Source organism: the organism of the source record quoted next, unplaced genomic scaffold (assembly GCF_019419815.1).
Source record: "Pyrus x bretschneideri cultivar Hongxiangsu unplaced genomic scaffold, Pyrus_bretschneideri_v1 Contig2, whole genome shotgun sequence".
NCBI lineage: Eukaryota > Viridiplantae > Streptophyta > Magnoliopsida > Rosales > Rosaceae > Pyrus > Pyrus x bretschneideri.
Genome location: NW_025999501.1, coordinates 5,808,906 through 5,833,244, shown reverse-complemented (window position 1 = coordinate 5,833,244; position 24,339 = coordinate 5,808,906). Strand labels below are relative to the sequence as shown.

The window sequence follows — 24,339 nt, the reverse complement described above, 5'->3', positions numbered from 1 at the left end:
TTGAGTTTACAAAACCGTAATATATTTAATTAAATAATACATCTTTTTCTTCATGACATTATATTATTAAATCGAAATAACAGATAATCATAGCCATGGTTCAACTTTATGAAAGTTGCTCCGAGTTCAAGGTGGGCCGAGCCAATAGATTATAGCTGCTGGTTTTTGGTGAAGCAGAAACCGGTCTGCCTCCAAGGCTCCTCCGTTTTCAGAAAGCAGCTTGGGAGAAGCCGAAACCCTAGATTTATCTAATAATATTTTACTAGAGAATCAGCAAATGAAAGAGGTAAATAAAAAAGAAAAGGGCATTACGTGTTAGATCGAGTGGGGGCATCATAGACCTCCATAGCCCCCACCAGCGCTCGCTTCCTCTCAGGGTCTCCCCCACCATCATTTCCCCTCTCCTTTTTTAATTCGTTTCCCTCTCAGATATTTTTCATCCAACTCTCTCGTCACACGACTCTCACCTTCTTCTTCTTCTTAGTCGTCAGGCATCCGCGCTCTGCCCTTTCTCCTCCATCGAAGCAGATCTCCTACTCCTCCGTTCGTCCCCTTTCTCCGTCCGATTCTCCAATGGATTCCACCGACCTCGCTATTCCCTTAAATCACCGCGTTTCTCGGCCTGCATTCTCCTTCTCCTGCTCTATTCCATATCCTCTACCTCTTCCGAGGTGTAATTTTTCCGTTTCTTGACGAATATCCGTTCGTCTTCCACGGCGAACCGTCTGTTTGGCTGCCAAGAAAACCATGAGAAAGTTCGAGAATAAGCTAAAATGGAACTGAGAAGCGAGTATAGCGTTATAATCAACTTACCGTAAGCCCTACGTCTTCAACTTTTAAGATGATTTATATGTTACTGTGAATTGCGCATTGAGCTTGTTAGATATAAATATATGTATGTATGTATATTGCAAAATTTGAGAAAATATATATGTTCACTGCCACTAGTTTATAATCTATATTTATATCTTACAGTAGTGGTTTATGCCTTGTTTAAATACTTGTAATTTTGCTTTGGAATGTTAATTTTCAGAAAATAATATTATTATCGAGGAACAGTGGTTTTGTTTTGGATACAGATGCACGCCTGCACTTGGCAATTCAGGTACAAGATTTTACTACTGTTCATGCTTTTGTTTGGATCGGCCATCTTTGCTTTTTATAGTTGCCGTAAATTGTACAGTGTTCCACTAATTGCTTTTAATTTGGTTTAGTCACTGCTTTGATCACTTTAACTTTAATTTAAACTTTACCTTGTTCAATGCACCTGTATTTTTCCCTTCTCGTAATTATGTTAAATTCATGTTATGTGTTACACGTTTCGGTTTAGTTTCTAGCTTTTATTAGGCTGTCTGTGATCCATCATTTCTTATAAGTGTTATCTCTATGATTTATAGGGTATATAGTTGACAAATCGAGGTAGTAGTTGCTACTGATTTTGTCGACTCGATCTGTGGTTCCATTTCTTGGAACATATAGGCTTCACAGTTTCTCTTTATTTCATGATATGCCGATGAGTAGCCATTACTGTATGCAATCTTGTACAAGTACTATAGTCTAGTAGTACCAATGCTTTATGGGTTAACCCTCGAACCAATTAAAACTCTTGTTATTATGATAACGATTCAAGATTTGTTCAGTTATGTGTGTTTATCAGAATAACACTCCACTTGTTAGCGTGTTTGTCTGCTGCAGTGCATCGAGTTCATGGTCTAAATTAGGAATGTCTGATGTTCAATCATAGCTTTAAAATATGCTACGTAATGTTCATCCTTATTAACAGTTGCAATGCATTAGGAACTTATATTAACGATCCATATTAGATGATTACTTTAAAACATTATGAATTTACGTTCTAAATGTGCATCCATTAATTGAAGTTAGTAGAATACGCCTAAAAATAAGCCCTTTTCTAGCCTTCAGGAGGTATCTAGGCTTTCATATTTTCTTAATAAAGTTTGTCAGATAGTTATCATCAACCATCAGATGAACTAGGTACATGTGGCCTGGCAGGAGGTAGTAGTACTGCTGGTGTCAACAATCGCAAGTGGTGATGTTGGTTTCAATTGAATTGTTGTGGTAATGGTGGCGGATTGTATAAGGTGGTGACATGATGATTTTAGTGGTACAATCGCATTAGTTCGTTGGTGTAACCGACTAGTGCACTAGTGTCATTGCAGTGGTTATGTTAGTGTCCTTACAGTTACAGTTGAGGTGGTGATAAAGTGATGATTTTATAGTTAGATGTACGTGGTGCTAATGGCCGAAATGTGATGTTTTGTTAGGGTGATGGCATATATTGAGTTGATATCGTGAATAATTCAAAACATCTTCTTACTTAGAAGTGGTTGACCTTGATCTTATATCTGTAAAAGGTCCTTGAGAATAAAAAAAAAATTGAATTTTAAATCTTGTAAAGAAACAATTACTGAAAGTTTCTTTTGTGTTTTGATTTTCTCCTTTTTCTCTTTACGTGTCTTCATCAAGTTCAATTAAGCTGTGTGGTGGGTGGTTATCACCATATGTAGATTAGCATGATAGTTTGTGCAAATGAACCTATAATTTGAATTGAGTTGAGCTTGATTCTGAAAGATATTTGATTGTTATTTGCGCCTAAATTTTGAAGTTATATACTCAAACTATTCTCATAACTTCAAAAAATTACTTAAGTCTTGCTTAGTATACATTGTTGGCTTATTTTCTATTGCCCTCCTTTCAAGTGTTTACTGGGAAGTGATAATTTGATAACCAAATACAGCCTATGATTCTTGTTCCAATCTCAGTTTGTGAAATAATAGGACTAAATATTTGCTTAAAATTTCAATAATATTTAACCTTATAAAAAACCAAAATTTTTAAGGGGAAAATATATTTTTAATCTATTATAAGGGCAGTTTAATCATAAGGAACACAATAAATGCATTTCCAAGACATGGGAAAAGCATATACCCAAGAGGCCCTAGAGTTTCAGTTTCTCCCTTTAATGGTTACGGATGCCCATGTAAAAGGCATCACATTCTCAAGGGTCTGCTTACTAAACGTATAGGCTTCACAATCTCGCTTTATTTCATGATATGCTCATAAGTAGGCATTAGTGTATGCAATCTTGTACAAGTACCAAAGTAGCTTGTATAGTATATTAGTACGGATATGCTTTATGGGTTAACCCTCAAACCAATTATAAACCTCTTGTTATTATGATAACAACTCAAGATACATGTTAAGTGTGTTTGTCTGAACATTAGGAATGTCTGATGTTCAATCATAGCTTTAACATACGTTATGTAATGTTCATCCTTATTAACAGTTGCTATGCATTATGAACTTACATTCATGATCTATATTAGACGATAACTTTAGAACATTACGAATGTATGTTCTAAATGTGCATCCATTAATGAAAGTTAGTAGAAAACGCCTATAATGAAGCCTTTTTCTAGCCTTCAGGAGGCATCTAGGCCTTCATATTTTCTTGATAACGTTTGTCAGATAGTTATATTAACAATCAGATAAACTAGGTACATGTGGCCTGGCAGGCTGTAGTAGTAGTGCTGCTGTCAATGATGGCACGTGTGATGCTTGTTTCAATTGCATGGTTGTGGTAATAGTGGCGGATTGTATAACCAAGAGGTGGTGGCATGATGATTTTAGTAGTACAATCGCATTAGTTCATTGGTGGAACCTAGTATGTACTAGTGTTGTTGCAGCGGTTATGTTAGCGTCCTTAGACTTATGAGGTGGTGATAAAAATGATGATTTTATAGTTAGATGAACGTGGTGCTAATGGCTGAAATGAGGACGTTTTGTTATGGTGATGGCATATATTGAGTTGATATTGTGAAAAATTGGAAACATCTTTTTACTTAGAAGCGGTTGACCTTGATCTTATATTTGTAAAAAGTCCTTGAGAATAAAAACATTGATATTTTAAATCTTGTGAAGAAGCAATTACTGAAAGTGTAGCTTTCACATGGGAGAAGACTCTTAATTATCAGTGATGTGAAAATTTCTTTTTGTGTTTTGATTTACTCCATGTTCTCTTTATGTGTCTTCATTTGGCAGCTTGTGGAGTTAAGGATCCAGAAGTTTTATCAGTTTCAATTAAACTTTATGTGGTGGGTGGTTATCACCATATGTAGATTAGCATGACAGTTTGTGCTAATGACCTTTAAATTGAATTAAGTTGAGCTTGATTCTGAAAGATATAGATTTGATTGTTATTTGCGCCTAAATTTTGAAATTATCTACTCAAACTATTCTCATAACTTAAAAAAAAAATTGCTTAAAAGTCTTGCTTAATATACATTGTTGGCTCATTTCTGTTGCCCCTTTCAAGTATTTGTTTGGAAGTAATAATTTGATAATCAATAAGGCCTTTGATTCTTGTTCCAAGGCTCGATTTGTGAAATAGGACAACTAAATATTTGTTTAAATTTTCAATAATATTAATACCCTTATAAAAAAAAAACCAAAAATTTTAAGGGGAAAAAAGTATTTTTAATCTATTATAAGGGTAGTTTAATCATAAGAAACACAATAAATGCATTTCCAAGACACCTTAGAGGCCCAAGAGTTTTAGTTTCTCCCCATAATGGTTATGGATACCCATGTAAGAGCAACTCCACTGTTGCTTATTGCCTTGGGGAAAGGCAACCCAATCCACTCTCTCCCCTATCCCAAAACACTCCACTCCACTCGAGCAATTGGACCCAAGGCGAGCCTAACAGAGAAGTCAGACAATAATTGCCTAGCCCAACGCCCAGCCTATGTGCCGTCATCATGACGTCAGTCACAATTTAAATTATTCAAAAATTATAATATATTATAAAAAAAATAATTAAAAATATAAAAAATTATAGTTTTTTCTATAAATACCTAACCATGTTCTTCCACTTTACACTACATTTCAATATTTTCATATACTTTTAACCAATCTTTTATTATTATTCAAAATTAAAAATAAAGTTATCTTTTATTATTTATAAAAATAAAAAATACTAATATTTTAAGAATTGCCTTGGGTATTCAGTTTAGCGGTGAAGATGCACTTGGGTAGTTACTGTTCATTGCAGGAAGTTACTGTTCATTAAGGGGTTTGAGTTGCCTATTGCCTAATGGGGTCTTCCTACATGGAAGTTCTCTAAAGGGCCTCACATCCCCAAGTATGTGCTTACTAAACATGGGAATTGAATCCTATGCCCACTTTCAAGTCTTTAGTCCCCAAGCAAATGAGACCTATAATTATAAGCTTAGGGCGTCCAGTGGTTTATGTTGGGTTTTTTCGAGCCCATGATAAGTTGTCCTAAGTCTATAAGGAATTATAGTCTTGGAGGATTAAATTGTTTTCCCAATTGGAGTTAGTTTCTCGATTGAAGAAGGATTCATAACTAGATTCCAGTTAGGATTAGTAATCCTTATTGAAGAAGACCTTTATTATGTCTATATAAAGGGGCTATTGTACTAGTTTTGAGGAGAGGGAGCAAAACAATAAATTGTATACCACTCTAGGGATTAGAGTGCGAGAATATTGTAAAGTGTGTGTGAGAGAAAAGAAAAGAGATAGTGTATTTCTTGTTCTTGTTCTTTCAGGTTTTTTGTCAAGTCCTAGTTCTAGAGATTTGGCAAGATTATTGGTTGTACTTATTATTGATATAGTGAAAGATTGTTGTTGCTGTCCAGTGGATGTAGGCACATACTGCTGAACCACGTAAATTCTTGGTGTTATTTATCTTGGTTATTTATTTTCGATTTCCAGAGTTTGTTCTTCTTTTTCCCATTCCTAAACGCGATATTCTCAACAAGTGGTATCAGAGCTTGATTTGGCTGATATCCATTTAGAATGGAGGGTGCAACCCGCTTTAATTGGGTTACGTGGAAATCAAGAGGAGGACATGCTTTACTGAGTTGTTAAGAGCAAGCCAGCAAGTATGACTGATGCTGATTAGACCAAGATGACAATAAGCGATGTTTTCTGGCAAAGAAGTCTATAATTGCCTTTGCCAATGATGGTGGGTATTGCGATCAGGGGGAGCCTGGTCAAGAGAAGTCTAATCAAGAGAGTCTTGGTTAATGAGTAGTTCGATCAGGGGTAGCTTGGTTATGGGTAATTCGATCAGGGGGAGTTTGGTCATGAAAAATTCGATCAATGGGAGTTTGGTCAAGAGGAGCAATCCTATTTCGGTATACCTTCCTCATGGTCTGGAGGGGGAGATTGTTGGGTTTTTTCGAGCCCATGATAAGTTGTCCTAAGTCTATAAGGAATTATAGTCTTAGATGATTAAATTGTTTTCCCAATTGGAGTTGTTTTCCCAATTGGAGTCATTTTCCCAATTGGAGTTAGTTTCTCGATTGAAGAAGGATTCATAACTAGATTCCAGTTAGGATTAGTAATCCTTATTGAAGAAGACCTTTATTATGTCTATATAAAGGGGCTATTGTACTATTTTTGAGGAGAGGGAGCAAAACAATAAATTGTATACCACTCTAGGGATTAGAGTGAGAGAATATTGTAAAGTGTGTGTGAGAGAAAAGAAAAGAGATAGTGTATTTCTTGTTCTTGTTCCTTCCAAGTTTTTCGTCAAGTCCTAGTTCTAGAGATTTGGCAAGATTATTGGTTGTACTCATTATTGATATAGTGAAAAATTGTTGTTGCTGTATTGTGGACGTAGGCACATACTGCCGAACCACTTAAATTCTTGGTGTTATTTATCTTGGTTATTTGTTTTCGATTTCCGGAGTTTGTTCTTCTTTTTCTCATTCTTAAACGCGATATTCTCAACAGTTTAGTGTATCCAAGAAGGTTATTTACTAAAAGAGAAACCGGACAAGCCAAATATGAGCATTCATGTTCGGTCTTGCCCGGGTTTGTGTAGATCGACTCTATGATGATCTTAGGTCTCCAATAATGCATACCACAAGTTGACATTTGGATTCATAGATCATGGTTCAGTATCACATACTTTCCCATGTCATACATGAAGTACGATTCAAGATTACCCCTCCCCAAAAGTTAGGCCTGTGTCCTCACTAAGATAGGAAGCATACACATAACATTTATAAGTGGACGAGCCTATCCGATGTGTGATGCCACTTCTTACCTGCTTACGGATCTCTGTCACCTTTGGTAAAAGGTACCATTTAAGGCCTTCTGAAGCTTAAGTTAATATTGGATTTCATAGGCTTTTCTTGAGTAACTTAGACCTCCTCAAAGCATGCATGGCTGATGTTGGATTCAGAGTATCACAATACAAGCTTTCCTCCACGAATAGTTGTAGTTGTTCAAGTTGACATTTGAATTTCGTTGCCTTATTTACATATCCCAAGTCTTCTCAACACATTGCCAATATATGATTACAGATCATCATAATCTCCTCTCCTTTAAGCCTTCATATATTCGCGAAGAAGTGGATCACATCATAGACAACTCTTTTGGACCACATTTTTGAAGTTCAAAAGTCAATTTGAGTTAACAGTTTTTGCTTTGCACACTCTTTTCTTGCTTTCTGAACCAATTTCAGTGATTGTGAGCATTGAAGAGTCCTTGGCTGACACTACAATGTTACCCACCTCTGGTAATTTCGTTCTTGTTCTATCTGCAGGGCATTGAACAGCTATTTCTTTTGTGGAAGATTTTAGCTTTCAAAGTCCTATTGACTCTTGCCAAATACAACAGCATATGCTTCAATTTTGTTGAATGCATTATTTTTTTCCTGCTAAAATACTGTCTTATCTTGGAATATTGTTTTGTCCTTCAAAGTACTATTATTGTTTCAGGAAGCAACATGAAATTATACCATTGACTGTTGTATTATTAAACGTGCATTTTGCTTCTCTTGAAATAGCCATTGAGATATTTGACGCAAAAAAAAAAAAATCCATTGAGATATAGTGGCAAATAAAACATATTGTCAGATGTTCGTGGTTCCTTTTTTTATATCTAATTTATTTATTTTTGTTGTTTTAAGAAATAGCCATTAAGATTGAGTTCTGGAGTTATGCTTGAAAATGCTCAAACTGTTATCATACTTTTCCTTTCTCTTTATAATCCATTGGTCTGACAGGAGTTGAATTGCATATTATTTTACAAAAAAATGAAATGGCTCAGAATCATTTGAAGACCAAGAATTTTTATTTGAACATGTTTCTGATCCTTTCCTTGCAATCTCTTGTAACTTTATCCATTTCTGTTGTTTATTGTTTGGTGCATGAATCTGTAAACTTGGAAACATGGATCTGGCTATGGTTAACTTAATTAGAACTGTCTATGAAAACAAATACCATAGAGTGGCATGGGATATTCCGAAGTCTCGAAGCTGGGCATGTATAGTCTACTAGTCCTAATTTGATACAAGATACTTCTTCATAGTCCCGGAGGCCTAATATTTGTGGATTGCACTGCATTGTACTCACATGTTTTATGTTCTTTTTACCAGAAATGGTCCAGAATCTACATGTGATCATAACCAGCATTTTTATAATTTTACGTCGATTCGACTATGCATGATTTTCTTTCCAACTGGTTTGAATTTATTTAATTAGATGTCCTAGAGGTTTTTTTTTATTATTGTATTAGAGAATTCTGTGTACATTTAATGATTGTTTCAATGAATTAGTACATGGCTTGATTTTGCTTAGTGTGCTTAACTACCGGTTACTTCCATGCTGAACATTATATTGCAGTCAGGACGGCAAATCATTGTAGATGCCTTCTATGTAATATCAGACTGCGTGGACAAGAAGGTAAATACCGCATACACCATTTTGTGAAATTCAATACTTAAATGGACTGAACTTTAATGCAGTAAGTCGAACGGTTTTGCTTCTTTCCATTTATATTTTCATCTTTTTTCAAACCAAGTGCTGGTGTTCACATGTTTTGTGTACAAAAATTGATGACATGCATATAAACATTGCAATATGTTTCAGAGAAAGTTTGTTTCATAGATGCTGATAGACTAAGAGATTTCTAAAAGTTGCGCTGCACGTGAATTGCAAGTCAATTATTCTTTATTATATATTGATCTCATCTTTACATATGTAGCTGGTTTCATTGATTGTCATACACACATCAAATCATTGTTTTCAAATCAAGGTCCTTTTGTGGATTGTTCTGCAGCTCTTTTACCACTAGTGTGATAGAACATGAATTTGAATCCATCAGCCTTGTTCTTGAGAAATAAAATAACATTATCCTAATATGATGCATCTTCTTTGCTAGTGTAATTGTAGTCTGCTGTAGTCATCATAAAACAGTGTGATCAATAAATAGAAAATTGAAAGTGGTAATCATAATGGACAGTGTAGTTTTAGGAAGAAGGTATACCCCAGATTTGTTGCCCTTGCTGGTGGCTCGTAGCTTTGCTGCTGTGGCTGGCTAAGCTGGAGACGGACAGGTACATTTGAGTCCTCTTCAATACCTTGACCATTTGTCAGAAGAGTGTTTCGACTTGTGTCATTTACATTCCTTGTTCCATAAACCTGGGATGTGAAACTTCTGTTAAGGTGTTGCGGAAAAAATGTTGCAATTTTTTGTAGGTTGGATTATAGATTTTTATTACTCTTTCTTGGATAGTTGAAGTTTATTTAGTTTCAAAACCAGTACCTTCTTAGATAACTCCACGTTTTCTTGATGAATTAGGTTTACCTTCTTATACAGTTCGACATTTTCATGGTGAATGAGGTTCCTCTGCACACAGACTTTAACATTTAGCTCCTTAAGTCATAAAGAGGAAAAGACTGAAAAGTAGTACCAAAGTTTGGAAGATTTTAACCTTTCGGTTTAGTTCTTCTATTTCATCCATTAAAAGTTGGTCCTACAGAAGTCAAAAGTGATTTAGCACCATGGAAGACATTATGTAAATAGATGATTTTCAGAAATTGAGTGACTGCTCGTACCTTTTTTATTCGGACACTCCGAAGACTCATTTCCAATTGGTTCTCCAGATTTTGTAAGTCTTTCACATTTAGACCAGAAAGTTCTTCTCCCATCATTTGCCTGTAGTCATTGAGACAAAAGCATTATTTAGGCCCTAAACATGGACTTTGGACATCTTAAATCCAATAGTGAGGTGGATTTATGAGATGCATAGCAATTCCGTTTGATGCCAAACATCCTTATCCTAGATAATCGCTTAATTTTCACCTATACCTAATCCATTATTTAAGCATTGGATTGTCCTCTTCCCGTAGGTTGCAGTGTAGACTATCTTGTATGAGTATAAACAATGTCACTTCCTAGGGAAAATTCTATAGCTTGTTATGAAGATTTGTCAAGCCCTCATAATCTAGCATCTGGTATAAAATCATGGAAAATGCCAATTGGTTCAACGCAGTCCATTCACTGTTAAGAAATGACTCTGCCGGAGTTCAATGACTGACATAAGATCATTCTTTTTTCCCTTTTGAGCTATTTCACGAGTCCCTTAAGTAACAAGATAGATTCTGTACTTGTTTGTCCTAGAATAAAATCATACGCATGGTTATGGTGCCATTGCGTAGGCTTCAGTTTTGGAGGGCCCCCAATTTTGTCTCTCATGTACTTGCATAATATATATCATAGCTTGCAGTAGAATAACAAACTATGCCCCTAGCTCTAGCTGTTTGTGACTAGCTTGTTTGTTTTCCTGTAGGGAGTAGGTCCGAGCCCGAGCTCTTGCGCTTTTACTTTTCGCATGTTCTGTTAAATACAGACTATATAGAAAAAGAGATTCAAAACAACAATTAGGAAGAGCAAAAGCCCTAGCCGCTGTGCTCCAATTCCTTTATTTTAATTTTCTCGTGGGGTTTCTATTTAAACTTCAAAACAAAAGCAATAATTTCGGTTGCCAAAAATTCATTTTGGATTTTGCAAGGGCCTCAATCTAGGTTCGCCCTCTAAGTTTCCAACCAACCAAACTCTCAGGTTCTCATCACTTAAAACTTAACCCACTCTAGTTGGTCAGTCACTGTCACCTTACTTAGTATGTAATTTTTGTTAGGATTTGGTTCGTCCTTTGTTATAGTCCTATTTTGTTCAGGATTATAGAAAATCTAAGGTGCACCCATTCTGTCCTACAAGGATTAGGAGAGAATAAGTTTTCTTGTACAATTAGATTAGAATCCTAAAAGCAGAAACGGAATAGGAATGCAAGTGTGCTTTCCTATCCCAAATAGGTTAGGAGACCTAATCAGATTAGAGGAGTGTAAAGCGCACCTTATACTTATAAATAGAGTGTGGAAGTGTTTGAGAGCAAGCAGAAAACACAGAGAGCCGAGAGAAGAGATGGATTAGTTTTAGTGTTTGCAACGGTACGGTATACTCTATTTTTAATCAAAGAAACTGCGGTTTCTCTACCTAGAGAAATCACAACTAGATGTAGGTAAAAGTTTTGCAGAACCAATATAAATATTGTATGTTTCTAGTTATTCTCTTTTGCTAAGTTTACTCTATTGCGTTATACATCCAAGAACAAGTTCCCTATTTAGAATAACAACAATTGGTATCAAGAGCTTGGTTCAAGGTGTTCTGCGATGGCAAGACGAAGAAGTTCATGCTCCTAGGAAGCTTAAGGCATGCGTTAAAACATTTTGATGGCAAGGATAACTTCACAAACTGTGAAAGGATTAGAAGAGTGTACTGACATAGCAGGAGTTGGATGATACACTCCTTAGTAAGAAGCCTAAGACCATGACAAGCAACATGGACCAAGATTCTCAAGAAGGCCAACAGTTCTATCGGGATTCACCTCAGGAAATCAGTCTGGTCCCACGTCATAGAAATGATGACTGCTAAAGCATGGGACATGTTGGAGAAGGTTTATATGAGCAAAACAGTGTACAATAAACTGTTTCTCAAGGATGAACTATTCGGGCTTCGACTTGAAGAAGACGTAATATTAAACATCATGTATGCAGGTTCCAGAATTGCATAGCCAATCTTCAGAAGGTCGAAGAAACCAACAAAGATGATGATATGGCTATCATCTTGCTAAGGTCTCTACCCTCGTCATGCAAGTACTTTCGAACAACTTTAATGTTTGGAAATAGTTCCTGTAGCTTGAGGACGTAATTCAAGCACTTCAGTCATATGTTAAACTGGAGGATATAACTGAAAGTGAAAGCTCTCAAGATCTTTATGCCAAAGGCAAGGAGAAAGGTCGGGAAAAGACGAAGGCAGAGAAGAACAACAACATGAGTAGGTCGAAATCCAAGAAGAAAAAGGAAAAGAAGGGAGTTTTTTCGAATGTGGTTCTACCAATCATTGGAAGAGGAACTGCAAGATTTGGAAGGGCGAGAAAGCTAAAATGGAAGGTAGCTCAAGTTTAGCTAGTACTATCATTGAAGAAGAGAGTTACGGGGGAGGTTCTTTCGGTAACATTAGGCTTTAGGGTGTTGGGATATGATGATGCTGACTATGCTGAGGACTTAGACAGGAGAAGGTGAACTTCTGGTTATCTCTTTACATGCGCAGGAGGACCAATCAGTTAGAGGGCACTACTGCAACCTCTTACAATTTTGTCGACCGCTAAAGTAGAGTTAAGAAAGGAAGAAATTTGGTTTAGTGGCTTGGCAAGCCAACTGAGAATCACTCAATATTATGTGAAGCTGAAATGTGACAGTCAAAGCACCATTCACTTGTCAAAAAATCAAATTTTTCATAGAAGATCAAAGCACAATGAAGTGAGGTATCACAGAATCTGGTGTTGGGATATGTTGATGCAGACTATGCTGAGGACTTAGATAAGAGAAGGTCAACTTCTAGTTATCTCTTTACATGCGCAGGAGGACCAATCAGTTGGAGGGCACTACTACAACCTCTTACAGTTTTGTCAACCACTGAAGTAGAGTTAAGAAAGGAGGCAATTTGGCTTAGTGGCTTGGGAAGCCATAATATTACTTGAAGCTGAAATGTGACAGTCAAAGCACCATTCACTTAGTTAAAAATCAGGTTTTTCATAGAAGATCAAAGCACAATGAAGTGAGGTATCACAGAATCTGGAATTGGGGGGAGTCCATGGAGATTTGGGTTAAAAAACTTAACACGAACGACAATGCCACAGATTCCACTACAAAGATAGTGCTGGCCAAGAAATTCAAACATTGCTTGAACTTGATCAATCTTGTTGATTGCTTGGGGTGGAGCACCTTCTCACTTAAGGTGCAATGAGGCGAGAAGAAGTTTTCCAAGGTGAAGGTTCTTGAAGATTCTAAAATTGCTTAAAGAAGCTTCGAAGATACTCTGGGTTGCAATAGTCAAGACTTGGTTCGGCTCTCCAAGGTGGAGATTGTTAGCATTTGGTTTGTCTTTTGTTATACTCCTATTTTGATTAGGATTGTATTAGGAAAGCTAAGGTGCACAGATTCTTGTCTTACAAGATTAAGGATTATGAAAGAATAAGTTTTCTTGTACAATTAAATTAGGAATCCTAAAAGAAGAAGCGGAATAGGAATGAAGGGTGCTTTCCTATCCCAAGTAGATTTGGTGACCTAATCAGATTATAGGAGTGTAAATCGCACCCTATACTTATAAATAAGGTGTAGCAAGGGTTGAAAAGCAAGCAGTAAACAGAGAGACAGCTTACAGAAGAGAGGGATTAGTTCTAGTGTTTGCAAAAGTATTGTATACTCTATTATTAATCAAAGAAGCCATGGTTTCTCTACCTACAGAAATCACAACTGGACGTAAGCAAAGGTTATGCCGAACTAGTATAAATCTTGTGGATTTCTAGTTATTCTCTAGTTGCTAAGTTTAGTCTATTGTCGCATCGATTAAAGAAAAAGTTCCATAAGGGAGTCAGACAATGGTGTTTAGACACTTGCACGTTAACTTCTCATATCTAAGGGAAAGGCCTTGTAGTTATAGTGTAAATGACACAAAATATCCTAATTGCATTGTGAAATTTTAACTTTTTATTTCTCGTGCATTGTCTTTTGCTAATGATAGTGTGTCTCCATTATAATATGCTACAACGTTTTTATGATAGAAATGAAAATCATAATACCTATGGCTTTCTTGCAAGTTTTGAAGTTGTTGCCTCAACATTGCTGCTTCCCTTTGCCATATCTAGGAAGTAAAAAAGGACCATCTTTAGTCATAACTATTGGAATGAACAAATTTGAATTCGAAACTGGAAATTTCAGTACAATTAAAGCAATAATCTCATTTGTATAATATTATGGGTTGTAACGATCACAAACTTTTGTTCATGTACTAATGATAATGTGCAAGAAAAATTATGAGCTTATATTAACCTATGAGAATATTCTTACTCATAACATCTTTTGATTGCAACCAACAGCTAAAGCTTCTTATATGTAACGCCTATTTGGACGTTATATTATGTAGTTCGGTGAAGTAACCATTTCAGATTTGCACTACCATTTTTCTTGTATGAGACTATTGAATGAATAATTGTGTCCATCTATTGACGTATAGTTTTTTTTATCGGTCTTTCATCTTCTGAGTCAGTTTTATCTTCTTTATGTTTCCCTTTCTTCACTCTTTGCATAATATAGAGAAAAAGTCCCATTGTAATGGTTACATGTATTAAGTGGCGCCGAACAAAGAAAAAGGACAATGTATTGAGAAATGACTACATGTAGACTTTCGCATGCATTTCATGGTGAAGGCAGTCTTTCTCAAATCTGGTAAATTAAGGACAAGTTACTTTCTACTCTGTTGGCTAACTAAGTGAAAACCTATTTTGCTAGTATGAAATGATGTTCGTTCGTATTGTCACTTTGACATGCATTAGAAAAGTATTCGGATATTCCAGTCAAAATTTTAGAATTAAACATAATTCTTATATAATGCAATGGATGATTAAATCATCAGTAGTAAAAAAGAATAATCACGTCTGGAGCTTGTTTGGGGTTTTAGATTGTAGCGTAATAAATCTTTGATTCTCATTATTCGTTATGTATACATAAATGTGTGTGTGTGTGTCAAATTACCTTTCCAAATTTGAGTTCTTTGTTTTTTTATTTTCCCCTATTTCAATCTTATATTCAAGCTCAAGCTTAAACTGGATTGTTTAAAAACTCATGAAGTAAAAAGAGAGCTTGAGCTTTGTCATTCCGGATGAGCTGAGATCCAGCATGAAGTGAGGGTCACTTACACGCTTGTCTGAGACCATATCAACTAGTCTCCACTCATTTGCACTCTTCTTGCATGCATCTTTAGTCCTAATGAGTCGAATACCTCGACAAAATAAAATTTTGTTTCAATAGGGTGTTTGTACCTATATATTGAGGTTTGCACTTCATATTTACTGTAGGTGTAGTAAGGTTCTAGGTGTGAAATTTCCCTTATCCCTCTTGGAATGACGGCTGGACATGTGACAATGTATTGTTTTTTACTTTCTGTAGCTCTGTCCCTCATGCCAAGTCAGATGCATGATAACATCAACACGTTTGATAAATATGTGTCGATTAACACTAGGCTGGGGGAGATATGAACTTTGACATTAAACATGTGTAATTTCCTGCACTACAGCTAGCAAATATTGGTTTTATTTGGTACTGAACATATATGAATCCTTATTTATTTGATTTATTTTTTAAAAAAAAGATAGTTGGAAGCTCAAGAATGCAATCCTACATCACATTGCTTTTTTCACTTTAGAAAATGTTGAGAACATGGACAAAAAGTCTCAAACCTTAATTTTTTTGCCCATGGGTGTTGGAGGAGCAATATATCTGTGGTCTTAGGTATTTAGTGGGTATGCTTTGAGTTGGTTAGTGGAGAGACGGGAGAGCCAAGGTGGCTCATTTGGTGAGGGTCTTTCCCTCTGAACCTAAATCGAGAACAGGGACGAAAAGTCTCAAACCTTATATATTTTGGCCCTTGGGTGTTGGAGGAGTAATATTTGTGAGGTCTTAGGTATTTAGTAGGTATGCTTTGAGTTGGTTAGTGTGGAGACGTGAGAGCCAAGGTGGCTCGTGGTGAGGGTCTTTCCCTCTTAACCCTAAACCGAGAGTAGGGATGAAAAGTCTCAAACCTGTAATTGTATTGGCCCTTGGGTGTTGGAGGAGCATTTGTGATGTCTTAGGTATTTAGTGAGTATGCTTTGAGTCGGTTAGTTGAGAGATGAGAGAGCCAAGGTGGCTCATTTGGTGAGGGTCTTTTCCTCTGGACTGTAAACCGAGAACAGGAACGCAAGGTCTCAAACCTTAAATATTTTGGCCCTTGGGTGCTGGAGGAGTATTTGCGAGGTCTTAGGTATGTAGTTGGTGTGCTTTGAGTCGGTTAGTGGAAAGACAAGAGCCAAGGTGGCTCTTTTGGTGAGGGTCTTTCCCTCTGAACCCTAAACCGAGGACAGGGACGGAGAGTCCCAAACCTTAATATTTTAGCCCTTGGGTGTTGGAGGAGTATTTTAGAGGTCTTAGGTATTTAGTGGGTATGCTTTGAGTCGGCTAGTGGAGAGACGATAGAACCAAGCTGGCTTTTGGTAATGGTCTTTCCCTCTGAAGGTAAGACTGGTTTCTTTAGGGTTGCAACAATGACCAAGAAGTTGAAGAAATACTTTGTGGTAATATTGTTTGGTAGAAGGGAAGAAAAATCTTAAGGGGTTTCATAGGCTTGAGCCAAAGTGTAGTCCTTACAAATTCCTTTCACATAAATTTGGCTGATTCAGAAATGAAAGCTTTCACTACATGAATGTCTCTATCGACAAGATTAATCTGGGAATATGAGGCATTGATTGATTAGCATTTTGACACATTCATGCACATATAATGCCTTTGTATGGACATTGAACTCGATTTATCTGATCAAGGGAAAAAGGGAGCCAGCAATACCTTAATGTTTTCTTGCCCTAATTTCTTTCATTGATTTCACATACCTATATGCACTCATTTAAAAAGAAATTTTTGTAGGGAAAAGAAAAGTGGAACTGGATAAATCCTCAGAGCGAGGTTTTTACTGCGTCTGGGATTAGCCTTACCAATTATTGCATTCTCAGAGCTTCATGATTGAATTGAAACACCCCATAGTAAGAAGAGATGCCCTGTAGATCGGGAACAAATTTCTTATTACTGAAGCAACTTCACTCATATGGGAGCCGGCATATGTGATGCTTTGTCATAATAACCTCTTGTCCCATTGTTACTGAACTTGGGAGGTTAGCAATTCAGCCTTTGCTCCTTGGTTCCAATATTGTGTTTGGAATTATTAATGCCTGAGCTTCCAAGATATTGCAACTTTCTTGCTATGATTTGTCAAGAATAACGAACTATCTTTTAATGGAATAATTTTGAAAGGTGTGCATCTATTGGAACTACCGTCCTTGTGATGCATCTGTTGGTTTCTTGGCCAGGTTATTTTCCTCTGCAATTGCAAATGAAGAGCATCACGGCTTTGGCTGATGAAACAACATTAAGTTCTGAATTAACTTTGGCAATCTACTTCGTTCATAGTCTTCCTGCCATCTCCAATGTGTCTTTGACAAGAAGTGAAGAAAAATAATCCTGTTCTTGATTGATCTCTGCCTATAAACGAAGACAAAGTCATTGGAGTTCTTCAAATCCATGAGCTTGATTTATGGCTCACGAAACAGACATGCACATTGAATTGGCAATTAGTTATGCAAGGAAGTCCTCTTCTATCACAGTTTTCTTTCTGTGACCAACCCGTAACCACTGGATGTTTGTTTCTAAGGATCCAGAAACAGTGTTTGTTTTCTGTATAAAATGGCTTCTTGGATGAATACTTCTTCATATCCTTGAAAGAACCTCAACATATCTATTGAGCAGAATAATTTATATTTTTTCTTTTTTTACTGGTACCTTGTATTTTTTTTTAATAGATTTTGGTACGTTTATACTCATCTGGACTCCCAATCACTTTACATCTCCGTTTTCTCATCTTTTATACCATATTATTAATTTAATGTTCAATGCAATGAAGCACTTGTATTGTGATTAGATTTCGGCATTTGTGATTGGAAATGTACTTCTGGATGATTGAGATTTTGGATGCTTGTATTTCAAGGAAGAATACGCAAGGAAGCCTTTTGTAGTATTCTACTAACAAATATGAGGAATGGTGTTACCGAAACTCAAGGGGAATATTTTTCATTTTAACAAGTCGGACTCTGGACATCTTGGTAGGCTTCACCTCATATGGTAAGGATTGGTCCTCTCATGCTATCTATTCTGATTAGAAAGCTGTTATAAATTACTTTTTTCTTTTCTTTTCTGTTTTGTCGTTCTTGAGACGGATGCTATTCAGTAAATACCTTGTCCCCTATTGTCTAGTTTCTTTGTCTTTGCTACAGAAATATTTGTTTTTCATCAAATAAACATTAATTATCTGGCGACCATATGTTTTTAGATTGTTTATTAATAACAATCTCATTCGAGCGCATATACAATTTACCAGCAGAAGTTTGTATACCCAGGTTGGAGGGCTGATATGAAATTCAATATCAATACCACCAATGGGATCACTTGAACTATTTATATGGAGACTTTATTTCAGATGATTTGTTCCAACTTCTATCTTCCATGATACAACCACGAGTTCAGGTTGTGTATGAAGAATAGTTGTTTCTTCGTTTGCTTTCATTTTTGTGTTTTGTTCGATTGTAGAAAAGTCGACTAGCATAAGTTACGGTTGTGAGTCATTCTGAAATGTGTTTTTCCTGGAAAGCAGCGTCATTGAGATGCTATGCTTTATGTTCGAGAATAAGCTAGAGCAACCATCATTTCCAGTACCCTTTGGCTGTCCTACAAATCTTTGAGGTGGCTGCTGTACTTCATTAAATTACTTAGCAATAGCTTTCTGATGCGTTTTAATCAGCATAGCACGAGAAGATTTATACAAGAAAAATATAGAGTTTAATTTCCACTTTATTCTCACATATTTTAAAAAATCTAGTTAGTCATTAGATTTATAGAAGAAAGATATGTCTACATACATATCTTGCTGTATGTTTTGATGAATATGGTTTACTAGAAAATGATCTATTTGTTATTTCTGAGCCGTCTGTTAAAAGAAATTCACATGTTAACAATGTTTTGAAGATAAGTTATCAATGAAACTGCTGCAGGACAGGGAACTGAAGAATACCTTAACCTCAGAAGCTGGATTCCCAAATTGGTAGTGCTCCTCTTTTGCTTTGTTGTATCGTTCGATTACTGATTTTATGCTGGTAAGAGGATACATTTACGTCAGATACTTTTTTGCTTTTTGCCAGCTTAGCACAAGAAACATTTGGAATATGTTTTCAAAAATCTGTATATGGACAACAAAAGAAAATTGATATATCATGGTAACATTTTAGACTAACTTTTTAATCCACTTCCCTGCAAGCAATATGTTTCGTAAGCTGTTGTTACTGATAAACATATGGTTTTCATATCTGCTTGCTTGTAGCAGGGAACTAGAGAGAAGTTTCCGATTCCTTTGCTAACTACTTGTTAGACAATTCACTTTGAGAAGTCTAATCTAAACTCTTAGTTCTATAGCTGGGATTGTTCGACGGCATTAGTCATTTCACGGCAACTGAAGACCACGAGAACTAATTTTCTTGTAAGCTTGCTACTTTATAATTTCATCTTGCAAGTTACAGTCATTTCCATATTAGAAATAACTGATATATATGGACAGGATTAAATGGAGCTGCATACTTTATAATGATGTGAGGTCTTCACACAGATGTACAATAGTCTTCCTTAATATCTGAACTATGTTCTACAATGAGCTTATATGGTTCCTCCAAAGTTAAAACCGATAATCTGCAGTCGCTCTTGAGTAGAATGGGAACGGGAATAGGTTCACACTTTGAACTGTTATGGTGCAGGGGTGGTTGCTTGTGAGGTGAACCTTTAGTACGATTGAACCAGTATATCTACGGAAGTACCTAGGACTTGATTTTAACTTTTTCTGGACAGGGCTAGGATACGATAATAGTGGTAATTGGTAAATGTCGTATATACTAACAGTGTTGATGGAGGTCCATATTTTGTTTTTGCACCTGCGGGTATAAATGTTTCTGCAGTTTCTAATTTGATTCCATAGAAGCTCATCAGTTTTCAACTACGTCGCTTTTCTACGTGCTGCGGGTTCTACAAAATGGTACTGAAGTTTGATCAGGTTAAAGTGTTTTGCTTCTTATGTGCCAATGACATGTAATATTATTTCAGATAGGCAGCACATATTTTGGCATGAATGAACCTAATACATATGTAGCATGTTGCCAAATGCTAGTGCCAGTCATCCATGCGTACACACAGGCTCAAACACACACGCATGCATACAGACAGAAAGACAAGGAACTTCAGTTTTAATTTTATTTTCGAGAATTTCCCTTACAAAGAAACAACCAAATAAAAAAGTATATCCATTTGACTGCAAGAATTGTCCATTTTAACTGAGGCATTTTGCATGCAGTGAATATGCGGAAAGAATTGTGCATTATAAACCAATCCTAAAGACCAAATGAGGCACTAAGGTGAGGTTGAAGTGTCTAACATGTAACAGGTGGTATAAGATAAAGCCCTAATTTTTAATTCCTTGTCAAAGCGCTTAAACGAAAATAAATGCATATATTGGGAATGGATGCGTCCCGATAATGTAGACCTGCATTGTATATGTACGTAAACTACTGTGATGAAAGCCTCACGTGTTAAGTTAGGCCTCACACACCATTGTTAGGTATGATTTCAATTGTTTAGGAAAGAGTCTTACAGTGTATCAAACAACTTGAGTCTTATAGAAGTGATCGTCATTCTTGAGTTCAATAAATTATACTATGAATCTTGGTGATGGAAGGAGGAGGTATAGGAAAAGGTTAAGGCGAAGAAGGAATGTTGTAAAGCATTATACAAGGATAGAACAGATGGAAATTGGGAGAGGTACAAAATATTGAAGGAGGCGAAGAGAGCTGAGTTTATTTTCATAATCTTTTCAATGAAGAACACGAAAAGAGTACTTCTTAGAGTGTGTTGAGTAACTCGGAAGAGTGTAGAAATTACTCCTATTGCCGAATCAAGAAAGAGGAAGTGGTTGTACCTTTGAAAATGATGAAGCATAGAAAAGTAGGTGGGTATAGCATGGCTCACAAACGTTTTAACAAGATTTTGGAAATGAAGAAGATGTCAAATGAGTGGTGAAGCAGCATTTTGGTGCCTATCTAGAAGAATAAGGGTGACAAACAAAATTGCATTATCTATAGGGATATTAAGTTAATGATTCATACAATGAAGCTTTGGGAGAGAGTAATTGAGCATAGAATTAGGCAAGAAGCATAGGTCTCAAACAATCAATTCAGGTTCAGGGAGGGCGCTCGACTATTGAGGCAATCTATCTTCTATGGAGATCGATGGAACGATATAGAAATATGCAAAAGGATTTGCTAATAGTCTTTATAGATTTGGAAAAATTGTATGATCAAGATAAATCTTTTGGATTATTCTAGAGAAGAAATAAGTACAAGTATCATATATCCAAGCAATCAAGGATATGTATGATGGAGAAAGGATTGCAGTAAGAACTCACAAAAGACAAACTAAAAGTATTTCGATAACCATAAAGTTACACCAAGGTGCAACTTTAAGTGTTTACCTTTTTGCATTGGTAATGGCCGAGTTAATAGGACATATTAAAGATGATATCCCTTGGTATATACTTTTTGCATATGATATAGTTCTGATAGATGAAACACGGGACGGTAAATACGAAGCTCAACCTTTGGCGGAAAGTGTTGGAATATCTTCGGCTAAGTATGGAATGCAAGTTCAATGGGAATGGGGTCCCAAATGAGATAGGGTGAAGATTAGAGGCCAGGAAGTGAACACTTTTGTTATCTTAGATCTATCTTGCAGAAGAATGGAGAATTAGATGGAGATCTCAACCATAGAATACAAGATGGATGGATGAAGTGGAAGAGTGCATCGGGTGTGTTGTGTGACCTTTGTATGCTACTAAGCTCAAGGGAAATTTTTATAAGATAGCAGTAACGGCAACAATGCTTTACGACACATAATTTTGGGCGTCAAGCATCAATGCATGCAAAAAATAAGTGTAGCGGAAGAATGCTTTGTTGGATATATGGGCACACGATAAAGGACATGGTTAAGAAAGAGAATATACGAGGTAAAGTACGAGTTGCCACATGAGAGAAAATTAGCAAAGGTGGTTTGGACATGTGAAACGAAGACTTACAGATGCTTTGGCTAGAAAATTTAAATTTGAGATAGAGGCCAAAATGCGGTAGAGGTAAACCTAAAAAGACTTGGAAAGAGACTTTAAGAAAATACATGAAATATTTGGAGTTAACAGAAGGTTTGGTGCAAAACCTAGCAAAGTGATGTTTTATGATTCATGTAGCTAACTCCACTTAGTATGATAAGACTTTATTGTTGTATGAGTTTAATTTCCATATAATAAAGGACAATGCTCATCTCTTAGTTACGTCTAAGGAAGAAGTCGTATCTAATTCTTGCAAATTGTGTTTTAACATATATTCTTTCATACATTAGTCATAAAAAATACATAATTATCATTTTATGCAAGCATATGTTAAGCTGTGATTCTTATATTGTAAATGACTAATATTTGAAAGAGAAATGAGAACAACAAAAAACAAAGTGTTAAAAAAAAAAAAAAAAAAAAAAGACAGCTCATTGAATTAATAGATAGAACGGACCACCATAGCAACAATGTTATAGGAATCAAACATCTAACTCAAGGTGTCTATTCCTATACGTAAGAATCAAACTCACTTAAACCACTTGAAAGAAGCACTTCAAGTGCATTTTTAGAATTCACATACATTTTTACAAATGATTGGTTCTAAAACAACTTTAATAAAAAACGCTTTCAGTCATTTTAAAAGAACTTCCAAACCTACTCTAATTTGAAAAAAAAGCACATCAAACACTTTCGATCAACACTGGAAAGTAGATCAAATAAAATTGTCCAAATGAGATAAGTTATTATCTATAAAATTGTATATTATGCGGTAACTCTTTTAGGATTACACCGAGGTCCTTGTGGATAAGCCCCACACATTCAAGTTTTCATAACCTAGATCAACCATGTATTGAAATTGGTGGTTAAGTTCGAGACAACATCTATATCATCTTCATGAGTAATGAAAAAGTAAAAAGAAAAGTGGATCCTAACATAACAATGAATCATTGATAAGTTTTTAGTATTTGTATACGTAAAGCAATCTTCTTTCTATTTGGTATCTCTTTTTTGCGTGCATATATACCGAGAACCTGTATAATGGAGCCTGGGCAACCGCCTTTGTAAAATCGAAATTGACCAATTTTAGAAAGTCAGCATGCTTAAGAGTCAACCTAAACCGCTACTTAGTATTATTGTCTAATGATAGTCTTTTGGTTATCCTTCAATTTCTCCCTATTTCTTGCTATTGTGTACCAAATTTGAAAAAAAAAAAAAAAAAAAAAACCCCTCAAATCCCTAAGATTTACTACCAATCCAGCCTTAAAAACTCTCTTTTGCCATCAATTTGCCCACTTTTGATTGAGAACTCCGATCGAGTTCCTGTATCCACTGGCCACCCCAAGAGCGCGAGTCGTCGCTCATTCAAGTGAAGGTGTGCGAAACCAAGACCTTGGTTTCAGAGAGGAGCTTTGCCTACTTAAGTCTATGGTTCTGAATTCATGTCCTACTTTGCTGGCATTAGAACTATGTTCTCGCAAGTCCCCGGCGGTTGATATAGTTATGAGGTTTAGCTACTCCTTTCAGTTTGTAGGTTAATTGGTGATAGATTTCTATTTTATTGGGGTATTTTGATAATGTATACTTTGACACTGTATGTTTGTGGTTTAGCTTTGTTTATTACATGGGGCTTTTGAAGGTCTGTATATGACACGATGTATGGATGAACAAGTGTTATTTTGTGATGTGGAATTGGCGGTATAGGTTGTCAGCCGCTTCAAGTTTCCAGGAAGTTGTGTATGTTAATCCATCACCTACGCTTCTAGGGTTTCTCAATTAGCCACCTTTGGGCCTCTATGAAGGATTAAAGTTTGAATCATTTAGATTTTAGTAAAACATGAGTGTTCAAAATTTTCTTATTCTTAACTTTCCTTGTGTTTACCAACATATATGGAATAATGAAATCGAAAAAAAAAAAAGTGTAAGTTTTACTTTAAAATACATAATTTAATACCTTAAAATCAGGAAATTGTATCATCTATTTTTTTGAATTTTGAATTTTATTTTTATTTTATCAAATGATAGATGATCCCATTCATATTTTGTTCTCTTACCGGGTTCGAGGGAAAGAACGGTCTTTGCACTAGTTCCTTATAGAAGACAAATGACAAACTTCTATTTCTGCAGTGTCACATTAGACTCGATTTAATAATTCTTACCACGGAACT

General features: G+C 36.0%; 1 long non-coding RNA gene across 6 annotated transcripts; it reads left to right on the top strand.

Annotated features, from left to right (window-relative positions):
• The first annotated feature begins 675 nt into the window (after window positions 1–675).
• Window positions 676–20,006, top strand: LOC103956157. 6 transcript variants are annotated; one of them, XR_007258023.1, is made up of 8 exons: window positions 676–814; window positions 1,034–1,105; window positions 8,680–8,739; window positions 16,855–17,099; window positions 17,239–18,102; window positions 19,029–19,250; window positions 19,358–19,510; window positions 19,589–20,006. It is a non-coding gene; the product is annotated as an uncharacterized LOC103956157 (long non-coding RNA). The 6 variants fall into 6 exon arrangements; XR_007258025.1 differs by having other exon boundaries at window positions 16,855–18,102; window positions 19,029–19,078; window positions 19,176–19,250; XR_007258026.1 differs by having other exon boundaries at window positions 16,855–18,102; window positions 19,029–19,078; window positions 19,176–19,250; window positions 19,355–19,510.
• The last annotated feature ends 4,333 nt before the right edge of the window (window positions 20,007–24,339 follow it).